The sequence below is a fragment of the Gavialis gangeticus genome, unplaced genomic scaffold (assembly GCF_001723915.1).
Source record: "Gavialis gangeticus isolate Ggan-Ray unplaced genomic scaffold, GavGan_comp1, whole genome shotgun sequence".
Lineage (NCBI taxonomy): Eukaryota > Metazoa > Chordata > Crocodylia > Gavialidae > Gavialis > Gavialis gangeticus.
The window spans coordinates 32,585,338-32,598,142 of record NW_017728992.1 but is presented as its reverse complement, the minus strand read 5'-3'; positions in this window follow the sequence as shown (position 1 = coordinate 32,598,142).

Below are 12,805 nucleotides of genomic sequence, written 5' to 3'. Positions count from 1 at the left end.
GGGGGCGGGGGAGGCTCTAAGCCTGGCTCTGGTGGCCTCTGCTGCCTGGAGTGTTCACTATTCCTGATGTCCATCTTTCTCTTTTTCACACACACCCCCCTGCTGCCACCTTGAACCCTCCCCCCAGCCCATCACACACCCAAGTGGTTCCTGGGCTGGATTCTGCCTCCATGGACTTGGCTTAGCTCAACAGCATTGAAGGAAACTGGAGGCAGGACCTGGGCTGGCCTGAGGATGCATGGCTCTTGTATGCAGTGCCAGGAACCTGAGAAGCAGCAAGAATGGGCTGGCCCTGCCCAAAGACATGCACCAGAGGGTCAGGCTGGGCTGGGCTGGGCCTGGCTGGACTCGGTTCATGTGGCACATGTGGCATTGTGTCTCAGATGGCTGTGGCCATGGTGCGCTGCACCACTGGGTGGCTCTCTCAGTAGCAGACCATGAGTTCCCTGATGACCTACTGCTGCTGCAGGAGGGCCTATGTGTCATGCCGGGGACTGGTCAGGCAGGGCACCCATCCCTCCCAAGTAGTCCCACCCACCCCCACAGTCCCCACTCCACACACACAATATCGCCCACCCACACAGTCCCCCCCAAACCCCACATCTAGGACAAAGCCTAAGTCTGAGACACTGCTGAGGCCTTGCCCTGCTCCTACTTGCCCTAGCACACTGAGGCAGCATGCTAGAACAGCAGGAGCACATGGGAGGCATAGAGATGCTCTGGTGGGTGCTAGAGTGTCTCTCTGGAGAACCCAGCCTCTGGAGGACCCTGAAGTGCGCCTTGCACTGCTTCACCATGTGATTTTTGTTTGTTTTTTTGATACTGGGATTTCCTGGTATCAAAATTAGAGTCTGCACTGCAAATATGCAGCACAGGGAACATTGTTTCATTTCTAGCATGCACCTTTTGGTGTCTCAGACTGTTTTGAGATGTCACAGTAGGCATGTGATCACTGCTCTGGATGTGGCCTAAGACTCTTAAAGTTACACCACTTCAGCGCAGGGTTATCTTTGGGCTGGGCTACCTAACTTGAGTCAATTTTTGGATGTTCACCTGACATAAAACCACCAATTTGCAGTCCTCTAGTATCCCAGTTTTCTTTCAGAATTCCAGCTGACAGCTGGAAACAGTGAGGCAACAGGTAGGTGTGGATGGGGTGAGTGAGGAGGGAAAGAAAAGGGGTGAAGAGGAATAGGGTAACTGGGAATGGGGAATGGGTAAGTGGGAGGGGCACAGGGAAGGGGGAAGTGGGAGATGTCAAGCTGCTACTCCCTGTCCCCCCCCCCCGACCTCCAAATTGCATCCTCTACCTCAAATTGCTCCTGTGACACCCATTTCCCTCTCTGATACTCACTGGCCTCTCTACCCCCAGATCACTGGCTTGCCATCCTGATCAGCCCTGGAACTGAAGGGGAGGCAGGGAAGAAGGAGTGGGGATAAGGAGCTGCCAAACATCTGTAGGGCCCAGAGAGGGGTAGATCCAGACACGCAAGGGTGGCATGGGCTGCAGGGAACCCAGGAGCAGACAAGGAGGGCCCCTCCCCTGTTGCTATTGGGCTGACTGGTGTAGCAGGGCAGTGATTGGGAGGTGGATAGAGCATATGGAGAATGGGGTGGCAATCTGGGGGTGCCTATTATGGATGGAGGTGAGATTTTGAAGTTGAAGGGGTGATTTAGGAGCACAGAGGGGGTGATCACAGGGGGCCCTTCCCCCCTTGCCTCCCTGGCCTATACTGTGGCTAGAGAGTAGGAGAGGAAGGTAGGATAGAGAAAGCATGCCTCTGTAATCCCACCCCTGCTTTTACCCTTCGAATTCAGGTTACATGGAAGATCCATATCATGTTACTAGTGCCTCTGAGCTAGATAATTCCCTGAACTTTTTTGTTTTGGGGTTTTTTTAAGTGATGATAATAGTCTCAGAAGTAAAATTATGTAATACACAATGAATAATTTATCAGACACATTTATCTCTTTCTGTGCTCAGGAATAACTCAAAACAGATTATGATTTCCTTAAATATATTTGTTGCTTTAATGTATTTGATGCCAATTTAATTAAAATGTTAACTGTATGGACTGATCGTGAATTTTTTCCCATACATACATGCCATTCTCACTTCTTTAGTTTTAATAAGTCAAAGAATGCATAAGGTATATTTTCTTTTCCCTAACTGAGACAATGAGAACTTTTGGTACAAATATTTGAGTATGTGAATTAAAAAATTGACTATGGAAAAAAAGTGGGAGCTTGATTCTCCCTCTCTGTTGGCATTGTCCAATAAACCTCAATTCCTTGGCATTGCACAGAAATTATTTGATAAAACTAGTCAATAAAAATCAAATATGTAATCAAATTTTAGTGCATATTTCATTTATTTTTGATTGTCATATAATTGCTAATATAACTATGTGTTATTATTTTTATTGTTAATCTCTTATCTACACTTTACATTTCTATTAAAACTTCATTTGGTTTTTTGAAAACTCTATATCAAAGAAAATTCATTTAAAACTTTCACAAATACATGTGCTTTTTTTAAGGGAGCATATTCCCTTTTCTAATAACAATAGTTTCTCCATCTCTGCCTGCAGGTGTACTTTGCATTCCTATCTTAAGAAGGGATGTGTTTCTGCTAATTCTCTTTATCCTGGGTCTCTAAAAAATGCTGGTGTCAGCTTTGCTCACCAGAGTTCAAATACTGTGTTGAGATAGCCATTTAGCTGAGATGGCTGTTAAGCTAAAACAATTCAATGAGTTATATGTTTAATAGATCAGAACATTTACTTCTTAATTCAAGAAGCTTCAGGATAAAACACAGGATCCAAGTCTTATTTTTTTTGCCAAGCGCTAGATAATTTTATGACATTTTCAGTTTTAAAAAGAGAGCTCCTGATCAGCACAAATCATAGTTGCTCATTGCTGTCACTGCTGCTTTGTCATAATATATAGTTTGGTATGCAGTGTAATTTTGGATTAAAGTAATTTAGAAGTCATTGTTTTCCAGGTAGCAGCTTTATCACATTTATCTCTTTGGGGTCATATTCTCAGCTGTCTAAATCTTTTCATTTCCACCCTTAATGCTGGAAATGTTAATTTGCATAAGCCAAATATCTGTTCGCCATGAAAAACTTTACTGAAATTAACAAGTTGATTGCACTTGGGACAATGCATAATAAGGAAAAGTAACCCCTTGGGATATTTGCCTTACTCAGTGTCATGGAATCCACTATCCACATCATTTACACATTGCACAAGGTTAGTGGGATCATCCTCTTGATGCTTTTAGAACAGTATAACTATATTTCACTGGAATTGTTTCTGATTTGTTCTAGTGTAAATCAGAGAATAATTAGCACCCTGCTTGTCTTTGACCTAGTAAGCCAGATCCTAAAGTGGCATCAATCACCGAAACCTCATTGGAATCAATGGACACATTTTCAGTTGTGTTTCCTTGATTTTAACTTGACATTGTTCCTTTAAATAGAGAACTACATTTAATTTTGCTGACAAGGTTTATTCTTCTGTGAATCTTTTGTGAATCGCATCAAGAAATCCCTACTCCTTCGTAAGTCATAAGCCCCTCTCACCCCTCTCTAAATCAATTACCTCACTACTAATTTTCTCCAAAATCTATAGAAGCTGCAAAATTTGGGGAGGGTGAGGCATGCATTTTCCTTAAAAAACAGAAGCAACTACTTCTACCTTCCAGTGTAGAGTGATACCCCCACAACAGTATGCCATGTTAGTTTAATTTATTTGGCTAGAGGAAAATGCTTCAAAGTACACGAATAGGAAACTTGTGCATCAGAGTGATTTTTTTTTCTCCCAGTCTCAATCTTACATGAGTGCTCAGCAGGATCCAAGGGATTGACTTGAAGTATGTGTGGGGGGGACTATCTCTCTGAAGTGATTTGGGACTGGAGCAAAAACACTACAAAGAAACTGACTAAGTGGTAAAAATTGCTGTCTGTGGTACATTTTGTATGTGTGTGTATTTCCTTTATTTAGCTTTGAAAAACATAAAAACATTTTATTTTAAATTTCTTCAAGGGAAGATGGGAGGAAGATGAAGGGGAATTACGTCTTAGAGCCCAACTCTGAGCACTTCTATTCATATGAATCATCCTTATTTACTGGAATAGTTCCATTATATGAAATAGGATTATTTATATGTATAACCAATGAATAATGGTTTCAAGATTTGACTTTTATACTGCTATTTGGAGGATATCATAAGTAGGAATACTGTTTTCCTCAAATGCATGATAGATTTGATTCTGGTGTTCTGCTCTATCTGTGTATATTGAACTTCCATTCACACAAATTAATATACACTACAAACAGCTAAATAAGAACAGAGGATGCAAGTAAGAGGAGATATTTATCCTGTGAAACATCTCTGCAATGTAGACTCCACATTGTTATGTGAATATGGGAGAGGTATAATAGACTAACTCTTCCTTCTTAGAGTACTTATGGAGACTGGAGAAAACATTTCTGTAGATCTAGTCTTCACTGAAAAGATCCAAAGTTCATTATGTTTAATGTTATTCTTTTGAGTAATCAGGCAAATACTCAGAGATTCCATTCATATGATTTCAAAAATGTCTAACATGGGTTAGATCTTTTAGTTAGCACATGTGTTGTTCATGACAGGAAAGAAAGCTGTGAAAGAGAGGATATGTTTTTGGGGTGGCTTTGTGGTTTTCCAATCCTAATACAAGTCAGAGGCTTGCTTGACCAAAATACATGCTAGAGCAGACATAACTCTGCCCTAAGTTGCATCTGAGATTCCCCATGGCCTTAAGAGTCCATTCCACAAACTAGGCGATTGCTAAAAAATAGTGGCACTCCAGCTATTCTTTCTTAACCTCAGCTATTGATGCTAGGCAGGGGACTGTCATTGGAATCTTAAAAATCGGCACCTTTTAGTGCTTTTCCAGACTCCAGAGAGACTGCCCAGGTGACTGAATGAAGTGAGTGCGTTTACTGCCATTTTTGTGATGTGAAAGTATTTGTTCTGCGAAATTATTTTTGTGGTATATAAATGTCAGTCCCTTAATTAGGCAGACAAAACATTGCAGGTAATCTGCCTGCTTTTTACCAGGTATTGTGTTTCTAAACTATTCCACATCTGCATTTTCACAAAGCAGATTTTTACAAATTGGCTTCTTTTCTACCTTGGAGAACTCATAACAGCTTCAGTTTCTCTTCTACCTGATGAAGGGCATGTGGACCCAAAACCTGGCAAAGAACTTTTTTTTTGCAACTATTTAGTTGCTCTGAAAAAAGGTATCACCTCTACCCAAAGAGTTTTGTCTGCCTATGTCCTTTGACCAACATGGCTATCAGTCCTTAATCATGGAGGTAACAATAAATGCATTATGACTGCTATTTTCTTTTGGTGTTCAGTAATTAAAGCATGTATATTTTCTTCTGTTAAATAGCAGGTGGTAGGATCGTGAGAGATATTAACAGTTCACAGAGTTCAAGTTTTTCTTCTTTTCCCTCCAGTCCCTCTCCCTAAAAGCCTCTCTAAGATTTCATTTTTTTGCTCTGCCATTGATGCAGAGATTGTGTACACACATGGATGTGGTGTACTAGTTTTACATTGCTTCAGCAATTGCACTGTATTGCAAAGCAGTTATGCTAATGTTTTATTCCCTTTGCATGCAAATAGTTTAAATGAGGCACAAAAATGTTTAAATGAGGCACTTAAAATAATAGATATCTATTTACATGTTTTCCTTTCACTCTCTTGGTTCCGCAATTTTTTTTTTTTTATCACAAGTCTAATTTTATCCTTCATTCATATAACTCAATTTCACTTGTATGTCTCTGGTTTCCACATATGTGTGGCTGCAACGATGTTGCAAGGTGGGATGGCATGTATCTGATTTTTCTCTCTGCAAGACCAAAAGGATTGGATGACTCACTAGAAAATAAGTCTCCAAAAATATAATATCTTCATGGGTTCTGTGCAAATTCAACAAACTATTTGAAAAAGTGCAATGTTTATTAAAAATATATAGAGCAGAAAGAAGCATCTGACAGATATCCAATAAAAGCAAGTTACTAGATATGAAATACCTTGAAGAAATATGTTAGCTACACTGGAAATGTCTTCCAAAAAAATATACACACCAAAGTCTATAAAATCCCAACATTAACACAAAAAGCTGAAAGTAGAAATTGCTTGCATTTTAAAAGCTATAATGTTTGTGTGAATGGGTATATTTGAAATGGTAAATAGGATATACATCCACAAAGGCCCCAGCCACAATAAGGGTCTAAATCCAAAATTGATAACCGTACCCCTTTTCCTAGCCACGTATCACTCAACTGCATAGGTATCTTTAGTCTGCAAGTGCCTAACAGTTTAACATTGCAATTCCTTAGATGCCTAATGCCGAATATTTTGCTTTTGGATCTGTGCTCAGAAACAGCTCAGTCTTGACAGCACTGAGCAGGTCAGTCCTTGCCATTGCCTAAGCACCATAAGGATTCCCAAACTAGGCATATCCCTCTGTCTATCTTGTCTGTAGTGCTTGATCCTATCTGAGGTTAGGTGTGTTTTGAGGTTTCAGAGCACACCTAATCAACCACAAACCATGAATGAAGGTGAGGAAGTACAGCTTATTGATCATGATGTTCCAGCTGGTTATGTATCCAATTTACAGCACTTTATTTAATCACTATTTCATTAGGTTGGTAATGAGAATTTTGTGGGTGAGAGGGCCAAAGTCTTGGTAAAGTCTTTGGAAGGTATATCACATCCACTGCTCTCTCCCCATTCACAGATGTCACGTTATCATAAAAGTCAATGACTTGCTCTTGATAATCCATGCTGGTTGTTCCTGGCCACCTTGTTCTCCTCCAGGTGCTTCAACTAGATTCCTTGAGCACCTGCTCCATGATCTTTCCAGGTACTGAGGTCAGGCTGACTGGTCTATAATTCCCGGGATCCTCTTTCTCCCCCTTCTAAAAAATGGGCACTATATTTGGCCTTTTCCAGACATCCAGGATCTCACCCAACCTCCATGAGTTCTCAAAAAGGACAGCTTTCAAAGGCATGACTTTGAAATGACTTCAGCTGATTCCTTTACTACCTTAAGTTATATCTTCCAGCCCTGTTAACTTGAAAGTATCTCACTTCTCTAGCTAATCCCTAATCTGTTCTTCCTTTACTCTAGGCTTTTCGTCTCCTCCTCTGTCTTTGTTGCTCATCCTCTGGTACCTGATTTATTTGTGAAGACTGAAGTAAAAAAAAAAAAATATTTCACCCTTTTCTGGATCACGTATAACTAGATTGCCTTCTGCATTGCATAAGGGACCTACAGTTTCTTTGCTCTTCTTCTTATTCAACATGCTTGTAGAATCCCTTTTTAATACCTTTGGAATGCTTCATTTTAATTCCTTCCTGTACCTGAGGAAATTTCAACCTACATCTCAAAGAAAGTGCCCTAGACCTATTCCAGTTGATATATCAATATTTTATATTAAATATTAACTGAAGCAGGAACTGGAATCCAGGTCTCCCTCTGTCCCTGAGGAGTGCCCTTGCCACCAGACTAATCATGCTCATTGTCCTTATCTGTGGTCTAAATGAATATTTAATGGAACAATTGAGAAGTCTCACATTTGCCTACCCCTCCCCCCACCACATATCCACATACTCACTGTACAGTTAATATCCAGCCTGGAGGTTAGGTATTTTCCTGGGAGAGTATAGATATAGGTCCAAATCTTCTCAGAGAACAGAACTAAACTCAACTATTTTCCATTTTGGATGGGAAATTATATTTGATACAGTGGTCCTACTCCAACAGCACCTGCTGTAAAGGCCATTGAAAGGAAGAACAGATTCCTTCTTGTGTTTTAAAAGAAGGATTTTAGATCTTAATTCCAGGAGGGGTTCTGAGTAGAGGGAGGGACAAATAAGGTACTTGATTGTTCCAGAGAGGAACAGGATTTAGGACAAATCCCAGTTCAAAGGACTTCCTATTGGCTTGGACAGCTCCCTTTTCAGCTTGCTGGCTTTTGCATATCCTGTTTATATACCTTTAATTCTCATGGTACACCATGTGGGGAGCCTAGGCACCTATCTGGCTTGCTGTGAGTTCCATTAGGGAGGACTTGAAACCTTAAAACTATGCACTGTTGTGCTTTCAGCTTGTGATGCCTAAATCCCACTAAATCCCACTATGTCCATTTGTGGATCTATGGGTTTGTTGGGTGCTTGATAATGATTTGGACATACAATACACCTGATTATGAAATATATTTTTATTCCTTGAGATGTTCTCATCCCAAAAGATTGTAATCTAACTTGAAAAATAAACGAAGTAACTCAAAATTATTTTCAGAATTGGAAATAAATCAAGATTTTAATTCAGAGCAAACCTATGTGTAAACTGTAAAATGTCTAAATAGCACCTGTCTTTGTGGATATTGTATCTTTTATGTGTTTGCCTTAATCTGAAATGCATCATACATTTTTTTTAATCTACAATTGTGTAATGCCAAGAAAAAAAGCCAGGACATGATTTTGTTCTTATTTGCCCCAATTTCACAATGGTATAGCTTGGCTGGCTCTTATCTTCAGCTACAGTCATGGATCTTTAATCAGCACTTTACTATTAGATTTTTATAGATGTGTGACTCCATTGAGATCTATGGGTCATACTTGCATAAAGGTGGCATAATGCAGTAGTGAGTTAGAACCACAGATTACTTCCTTCCTCCCAAGCAGAAGATTGGAAAAGTTATTTTATACCTCCTTTATGCTTCTACAATCCTAGGCATTCTTTGCTCTAACCCAGCATTTTGTCAGAAGCTAGAACAGGCTGAAGTTTGTTGTATCCCATGGTGGCAATGTGCAAAAGAGCCCGTTATAGCCATTGAGGATATTTGTTAGAATGGGGAGTATATCTAGCTACATCTCTTTTTCTTGCCTCTGACTCTAAAATTATATTGAAGAATATGGTGCTTTATCTTGAGATCCTCTGAGATGACTTGCTATTATCTGAGAATTTCTCCTTAATTGTCTCTAGGGCTGTTTTGCACAGCAGGTGTGGCCAATAGGAACGTGCAACACAAGCCAGGACCAAGGTTGTTGACTTTTGCTTTAGGTGAATGTAAGAAAGAGAAAGTCAGTCTCTTGTGAAGAAGAAAGTAAACTTTTTAACATTTTTCTTTTAGCCTGTAGGCTTATGTTAGGTAACTTTCATGGGAAAACGCAGACCCTGGGAACTAATTAGCTGTTTCTACATCTTAACACAGCTTGAAAAATAATGCTTTCTAATTACCCAGAGATATCTTCTTAAACATATAAAGCTGACCTTTTGTGGCAAGCCTATTTTTTTTAGCTTACAGTACAATTTTGATATGTTGTAAAAGGTGATAAGTTAAAAGAATCAGGAAGTGACCTGTGAACTAAAAACAAAGATTTTAGTTTAAAAAGACCTAGGTTGAAAGGTGTTTCAGTGAAGCCAAGCTAGCAAAGTACATTCCTTTATGAAGAATCTCTTTTAAACCCTCAAATAGCAGAAATAAAAGTGAAACAGTTAGCAGGTACAGCCAAACAGTCATCCCTACAGTCCTATGTTATTTACCCAGCCAGTTTGCATCACAAATTCAGCATTAGTTTTGTCCCCTTATTCCTGTCAAATGAAAATATGACATTAGATATGTATGATTAAGTTTTAAGTATTCTTTAATAAGAAATCCAAAAGGAATCTAGTTCAAGAGTATGTTTGGCTCTCTTCTGTTTTTTTTTTTCTGAAGGGACAGATTCTGGTTGAGGTCAATAGTATCATATTCCCTGGATAGGTCCATTTCAGTCAACTTAAGTAAGAGTAAGTAGAGGATCTGGGTTAGTAGGATGTATGGGAGGACCAGAAGCCTGTACTTAATCAGTGTTTATAAGATGATCATAAATTGCTGTTCATTATATGGTGGCATATGGAGGTTTTTTTGCAAGTTTAGCTACAAACTATGGCACAGTTATTTTCTGGACTGAGTAGCACTGTAGTGTTTATATATACTGTGGTTTATGGGAAAAGACCCCTCTCCCCAATAAGGAAAAATGATTTTATTTTTTATTTATTGCTAATCGGTGGGGCAAAGTAAAATGTGCATAGGCAGAGTAACTTGTGTATGGTAAAAATAAATAATAAAATATCACTAACAATGGCAAATCACCTAGATATCTTAGTGCACATTTCCAGGCTTCCTAGAAAGGGTTATTTTGAGGTGTATATTTAACATAAGTGGTAATGTGGGAAGTCTATATTCCAAGCACATAGGCATGCTTTTAACTCTAATGTTCTATAATCTCTTTTCATTTGTGAATTTCCCCATTTGGAGGGCAACCACTGTAAATGTTCAAGCAGCATTTCAGGATACTGCTTCAAAATCTCAGCTACAGTAATTTGCATAGTTCCATTGATTATGCCAGTCCATGCCAATGAGGACCTGGCCCAGGATTGACAGGAGGGCATTCCTACTCTGACAGATTTTATGATAAAAGCCCAGAACTTATCACATGGATAAGAGGGTTATGATGCCTGTAAGTTCTTCCTCCCCTAAGCTGTGAACAAATCAAGTCAACCTTTTTCAGCAGTCTTTCATGGGGGTCAGACCATTATGATAAAAATGGAATCTAAGGTGTGTGTGTATTTTCCTGTTGTGTGCATCCACGCTGTTTTCATAGATTCATTCATAGATTCATAGAGTGTTAGGGGCTGAAAGGGAACTTGCAGATCACTGGGTTCAGCCCCCTTGCTCTAGGCAGGAAGACAACTGGGGTTAGGTGACCCCCATTAAGTGGCTTTCCAGTTTCCTATTGAAAACCTCCAGGGTATGTGGCTGTACCACCTCTGGAGGGAGTTTATTCCACAGTCTGGGCACCCTGACTGTGAAGGATTCTTTCCTAGTATTAAGCCTGAAGTAGCCTTCCAGGAGGTTTTATCCATTGGTCCCAGTCTTCCCCAGGGGTGCCCTAGTAAACAGTTGTTCACTGAGCTCATGATGCATTCCTCTGATATAGCAGTAAGCTGTTGTCAAGTCCCCTCTCAACCTTCTCTTTTTTAGGCTAAAGAGGCCCAGGTCCCTCAGCCTTTCCTCGTATGGCTTGCCTTTCAAATCCCTGATCATACAAGTGACTCTTTTCTGGACCCTATCAAGTTTTTCTTATTGAAGTGCAACACCAAGAACTGGATGTAGTATTCCCCCTGCAATCTCACCAGTGCTGAGTACAGCAGGAATATCACTTCCTTAGTTTTACATGAGATGCATCAGTTGATGCATGCCAGCATATTGTTTGCTCTGCTGGCCACTACCTCCCACTGATGGCTCATATTCATGCATTGGTCAATCATTACCCTTACGTCCCTTTCAGCCGTGGTGCAAGTCAAGCTATCACCACGGAGCCTGTATGTATGTTGGGGGTTGTTTTCTCCCAGATGGAGCACCTTACACTTGGAAGTGTTAAACTTCATCTGGTTCTGGTTTGCCCAACTCTCAAGCTTTTCCAATTCCACCTATAACTGCAGCCTATTTTCTGACATGACTACACTGCCCCATAACTTATTGTCATCCATGAACTTGGCCAGCGAGCTTTTCACTCCCCCATCCAAATCATTGATGTTGAAAAGCACCAATCCAAGCACGGACCCCTGAGGGACACCACTGGCCACTTTGCACCAGGACAACACAGATCCATTCACAAGAACTCTCTGGGTCCTCTCTGGGTAGCCAGTTTCCCACCCACTGAACTATTGAGCAGCTGAGCCCACAATCTTCCAGTTTTCCTACAAGGATATCATGGGATACTAAATCAAACGCATTTTGGAAGTCTAGGTATATAACATCTACCTCATTTCCCATGTCCAGGTGGCAAGAGACCTGGCTGTAGAAGGAGATGAGATTGGTAAGACAAGACCTACCCATGACAAAGCCATACCGGCTGTCATTCAGAATCTTACCTTCCACAAACATATTGCACATAGATTCTTTAATAAGCTTTTCCAGAATTTTCCCTGGGATAGAGGTTAGGCTGATTGGGCTGTAGTTGCCTGGGTATATTTCTGGGTATATTACCTATCATAGCTCTTAAAAAAGATACAAATGATCAGTCTATGCTAATGTCCAAATGCACTACATTTAGGCTAACATGGACCAGAGTTCACACACCCACTCCTTGAACAATCTACTCTGCCTTATAGTTGATGCTGTAAAGCATGTGATGCCAACTAAGGGATCTTCCCTTAGCATGAGGGTTTCCCAGTACCTTGTGCAGACAACTCTGTGCCTTTCATATTATAGGAATCTAATTTTGAATCAGATTGCTCCAATGTCAACAATTGCAGTGGTAGATTCCCAGTAGCTTAAAGTAGTCTAGAAATAGAATAGGAGTTATTTTATATAGAATAGAAAATGTAGATATGGCTGAAATAGCAATTGTAATAACATACCAAGCTGAAATCTGAGTGATGACACTGATTTCTAATGTACACTTTTATTCATATTTATACCTAAGTACTATAATATAAGTAATGAAAGTGTATCTCACACCAAGTTGTTAAGATAAAGCTGTATTGGTTATTGAATACCTGAAGTTTTGCTTTTTTATTTTATAACCTAGGATCAATAATGAACTGTAGGGGCAATAGCAAAGTGTCAAAGGTTGATGGAGAACATTGTCTAAAGAGAGGGAGATGTGATTAGGACACAGAACTGGAAACCGAAAACTCTCAATAATTCCTTGGCAGCGGGGACGGAAGAGGGCAGTGGAATTGGCCCT